General features: G+C 32.5%; 1 long non-coding RNA gene across 2 annotated transcripts; it reads left to right on the top strand.

The window, feature by feature from the left end:
- The first annotated feature begins 1,520 nt into the window (after window positions 1–1,520).
- Window positions 1,521–5,029, top strand: LOC118042624 (uncharacterized). Of its 2 annotated transcripts, none has more exons than XR_012168644.1 (3): window positions 1,521–1,747; window positions 3,193–3,733; window positions 4,812–5,029. It is a non-coding gene; the product is annotated as an uncharacterized lncRNA (long non-coding RNA). The 2 variants fall into 2 exon arrangements; XR_012168643.1 differs by having other exon boundaries at window positions 1,521–1,926.
- The last annotated feature ends 268 nt before the right edge of the window (window positions 5,030–5,297 follow it).

Raw genomic sequence — 5,297 nt, 5'->3', positions numbered from 1 at the left:
GTAAACATCTAAAATTAATTGCTGCACTTTATTTTGTAGATTATTAGTAAATTGATGAAGGTTTGAATCTTAAAAATGATATAAAAAATTAGTTTTTTATATATTAATTAGATATGGGAAAGTTATGTTTAAAAAACCGTTAAATTAATTTATTTTTTCTAAGACTCTAATTATGGATTAAATGACCATTCCATGCCCATTATTAAATTATATTGTTAGCGGCAGAGTATTTCTTAGAAACAGTCAGATCGATCAAATCAATGTGAGACCTTTCCTTTTCCATTCCTACATAGTTGAAAATTAAATAATTTGAACAAAACTATGCATAGCAATTAAATAGAGCTTGGTTTGACCCATTTGGCAGATGCAACCTAGCCTGCAAAAAAATTACATGTAAAATTGGGAATTAAATTATTACTCTATTTTTTCTATTTTTTTTAATTCATTTATATAGGGGAGAAAGGTCTAGGAATAGATGTAATATTTGCTGTAGGGCAATAAAAACATGGCAAACAATTAAAAAGGATTTTATTTTCTATTTTTTGAAAAAATATTAATTTTTTTATATGTATTTTGATCATAGCAAGCAAGATCCTTCCATTTAGGGTGCATGTTTGATTCAATGGTAACAGTTCTGAAACCATCAATACAAGGAATTAGATAAGAAAAGTCAATATCTCTAAATCACATCATAATTATAATTAGAATTAAAAAAACAAGACCAATTCCCAAAAGATGGACAAGGACTCATAAAAATCCAAAAACATAAAAGAGAGAGAGAGAATGAAATAATAGAAGGTTTTTTAATATTTATTTTTGTGTTTTAAAAGTGTGTTTTAAAAAATTTAAATTTTTATTTTATTTTTTTTTAATTTTAAATTAATATTTTTTTAGTGTTTTCAAATTATTTGATGGGCTGATATCAAAAATAATTTTTTTTAAATAAAAAATATATAATTTTGATATATTTATAATCGAAAAGTATTTTAAAAAATAACCGCAATTATATTAAGTAAGAGATAAAAAATTGTGTAATGAATTGAAATTTCCACTAATAAATTATAATTTATAGTTTGCTATTGTGTGTGTGTATGTATATATATATTTAATTTTTTTGAAACTTTGAATTGTTCCAACTATGCCTCCATAGACCTAAATATCTATGAAAATTTGAACAAATCAATAAGATATTGCAAAGTCAATATCTTGTACTAAAGCAAAGAAAAAAAAAAAACATTGACCCCATAATTATTATTTTTATTTTATAATGAATGATGTTTAAATGTATACAAATTAAACGTACCTCTTCACACCTAATTTTCCAACTCAATTCAAAACACCGGCCACCCAGAGGTCACTCCCTAACATGCAACAAGACACATTTCCTTTTTTCTTTTCCTAATCAAAGCAAGCTTAATCAATTTAATTACTACTAAATTAACAAAAAATAATCCGCCGGCTTGAATTTCCTACCTGTTTTTTCTGTTTGGAACAGAGCCAGCCCTTCCCTAAATAACGACCGGATGATACCACATACTCACATAGGAAGACTTCTCCATTTTCTTACCATTTTTGGATGTAAGAGAGACAAAAATATATATTAAGACAGAGAGAGAGAGAGAGAGAGAGACAGCCAGCAACACAACAGAGAGAAGAAGAAACTCACAACAAAAACGCAACACACATAAACGGATCATACGAAGACACAGAGACAGACACAAACACTCTCTTACCTCTCGCTATATATGTAAATATAAAGAGTTTTCCTTTCTGGGTTTTTGTTTTTTATTTTATTTTTGTGGTTCTTGGGTGGCCCCAGATCTTGAACAGCCAATAAGGGGAGAAATATTTGATCTTTTTGAATCAAGCTTTTGAATTGATTGAGAGAATTTGAGATCTGGTTTCTTCTCTGTTCAGCTTTATCAGGTGTTGTTATTGTTTTTGGCTCATTCATTGGTTTTTTTAGTTGATGGGGCGGGGGGGTTTTGATTCATGTTTGTTGTTTGGGTTTTGAGGGAAAGAGTTGAGGAAAAGGAAGTGAAAGGAGAGGAAAGAATGAATCTTTTTTTTTTTTTTTTTATGTTTGTTGTGTTTTTGTGGGTTGTGGTGGTATTAAGAATTGTTGTATGGTTGCATGGATCTAAGTGAGTGTTTTAGGCTGGTCAAGTGAAAGGCTAATTCAGTGTACTTTTGAATTTTATTGCAAGAAAAGATTGCTTCTTTTATTTTTTTGGGAACCAAACAGGGGGTGGGAATTGAAGTGTGAAAATTTTGATATTTAGGAAGGGGAGGGGTTGACTTCAGTGCAATTGAGTGTGCATTTTGGTTTTGGATTTTGTGAGTCGTGGGTTTTGTGTTTTGCTTTGGAACTGTAAGAGGGAATTGAAGTGTGAAGATTTTGATATTTAAGAATTGTTGTGGATTGGTTTGACTTTTTTCCAGGGGTTTGTTTTTTATATGAATTTATTGGTGAAGCAGGGGATACGGGTTTGGTTTTAGTAGTTGGGCAATTCGAGGACTTTGAATTGTTTGTATCCATCTAGGCTTTTTTATTTTCCTTTTAAGTTTCTTGATCTTGTTTTTTATTTGATCTTTCGTCATGGTTTGGTTTTAATCTTCAATTGTTCAATAAGCATTCACCTTTTTTGGCTCAGTTTGTTTGCTTAGAAAAGGTGGGATAAAGATTTTGAGTTTTAGAATTTAGATTTTGTGCTATCAGCAAAGTAAATTCTTAAGTGCCATCTGATTGGTGCTTGATTTGACCATAAAGGTGCCTTCTGACATTATAACCCCTTTTCCTTTTAGTTTTTTCCTTCTTACTCTTAGATCCTCACCTACATTATTTCTTATGTTTGAGAGTTTGTTGTGCGATTTCTTGGCTTGGTTAATGGTTGTGTTATTATTTCTCTGGCGATTAGTTTGGGTTAATGATGGCATGATTGTGCTGTTTTTCCTTGTTTTGTTTTCCGAGGGCATGTTTGCAAATAAAATGGTTTTCTCTTTGTTATTGCCAAGCATTGAAGAGTCTCTGCCCATTTGTTAAGAAGCAAACCTATTCCTCTTCTTTTATTTGTTCCCGGGGTTTATACTTGATTATCAGTTATGCAATCCAAATAGGTGTATTTTAACATGTCGAATATTAATTGATGGATTATGTTACACCAACTAATTATTTCTACTTTCTGACTTCAGATTTTTTTGCACTCTATTGGAGATTTTTTTTCAATCAATTGGAGAATCCCTTCTTGCTTTCAAATCCTAATTTCTTGTTTGAGAGAGAGTGGTGAAATGTGGCTGTGAGTAAAGTGATGCATCACTGGGAGTTTCTTCTCTGATGTGCTTGTAGTGGATGAAGACATCTCAAGTGTGGCGTCTAGGCATGGGTGATATGCAGATTTTGCCTGTAGCTCGCCACCGCCCTCCTTCGAAGAGGCCAACATGGATTATTGTTTTGGTTTCAATGGTCAGCCTGTTTCTAGTTTGTGCTTATATCTATCCACCGCAAAGCAGGAATGCTTGTTATGTATTTTCTTCAAGAGGATGCCAGGTTCTAACAGATTGGCTTCCGCCTGCTCCTACAAGGGAACTTACAGATGAAGAAATTGCTTCTCGTGTTGTGATTAGGGAAATTTTGAGTGCATCTCTTACTCCAACAAAGAACGCTAAAATTGCTTTTATGTTTTTGACTCCTGGCCCATTACCTTTCGAGAAACTCTGGGACAAATTTTTCTCTGTAAGCTTTGATCTCACCTTATGTTAAATATTCATATCTTTTCTATACATTCTGTGGAATTATTATCAATTATTGCCTTTAAAGTTATTGGATCAAAGAAATCATTTTCTAGTTGTGGCTTATCATTTTTACAAGAATAGATGGAGCTTATGCATGTTCATGTTTCAGACAATCTTTGATAAGTAAACATATTTAAACTGTCTACCAATCTTGAATTTATAGATAAGGCTTTAACTCTATATTGATTGATGATCGCTAGTTCCCATCTATGTCTTGGATTGGACAAGCTAGAAATTGGCACATTGCATTAGCTAGAAGACTCTTCCCAGTATTCTAATACAGATAAGATGGTTTTGATGAATGTTTAAATGATTTGATAGGAAGGGATGAATGCAACACGTTGTTTAAGATAGTTTCATGGGAAAGATTCTTCTTGCATGTCATAGGATAAAAAAAACGTAAAAGAATCTTTGGAGGAGAAAAGGTATACATATAGTCATCATTTTCTCTGTATTAGATCTGATAATATGTTTGAAGACGTGAAGCTAGGACTCTGAAATGTAGTACAAACAATCTTGTCTGGAAGCTTATTTTACAAAGATTCATTTCCAGAACTCCTAGCTGGAAATATGATTTTTATCCCCAAAGAAATTGTAATATCACAAAATTCATTGCATTATTGACTGTTATAACATGCTCCAGTGAAGTTGCAATTGAAAAACATTGTCAATATTGTCAAGCTGCATGTCGTTCTGAACTGTAACGGTTGATGTTCCTAAACTAGTAAAGCTTTTTTAGTGATTTATGTGGTCCATAATGCATATACAATAAATACTACAGGTTTTTAGGTGCTGTTTTGCACAATTGATTTAGCCAACTCAGATTTCTGTGTGGTTCCGCTATGTACACGATGTCATTGTGCAGTTTAGGTGTTAGGTTGTGGGATGTTAATATGCTGTAATCAATGTCAAAACTGCTGATGTTTGCTGACAGATTTCCTTTTTGTTGTATGCTCTGGTAGACTCTAATCTTGTTATAAAAGTACCTGTAGCTGAAACAAATTTATCTTGTCTGCCAGGGTCACGAGGATAGATTCTCTGTTTATGTGCATGCATCCAAGGAAAAACCAGTTCATGTGAGCCGTTACTTTGTTAATCAAGATATACACAGTGACCAGGTTTGTAAATTTAATGTCAATGTGATGTGCCTTTTCGGATTTTCATATATTTAATCTATTATTGTTTTACTTTGATTTTTCACACTTTTGGATGTATGTTTAAAAGAATATCTTATTGCCTTTCTACTTTTCCCCTGTTTGCTGCATTTGTTTCAGGGCTTTGCAGGCCTCTTAAGTTTCTTCATTATTTTTTGGTTACACATAGTCTCTTGGTTTCTGGTGCTTGCTCTGCTTTCAAATTAACAGGGTGATTAGTTATTTTCTAGGTTTGGGTTTCCCATTGTTAAGAATAGATGGCTGGCCAATGATTTCTCAAACAAACTTGCCTTGTCAATCACATATGTTGTATCTGGAGCTTGTAAGAAAGGACATGCTAGATGAGTTAAT

Source organism: Populus alba, chromosome 18, assembly GCF_005239225.2.
Source record: "Populus alba chromosome 18, ASM523922v2, whole genome shotgun sequence".
Classification (NCBI taxonomy): domain Eukaryota; kingdom Viridiplantae; phylum Streptophyta; class Magnoliopsida; order Malpighiales; family Salicaceae; genus Populus; species Populus alba.
Note: the sequence above shows the minus strand (reverse complement) of the source record. Positions and strands in the feature narration are given on the sequence as shown.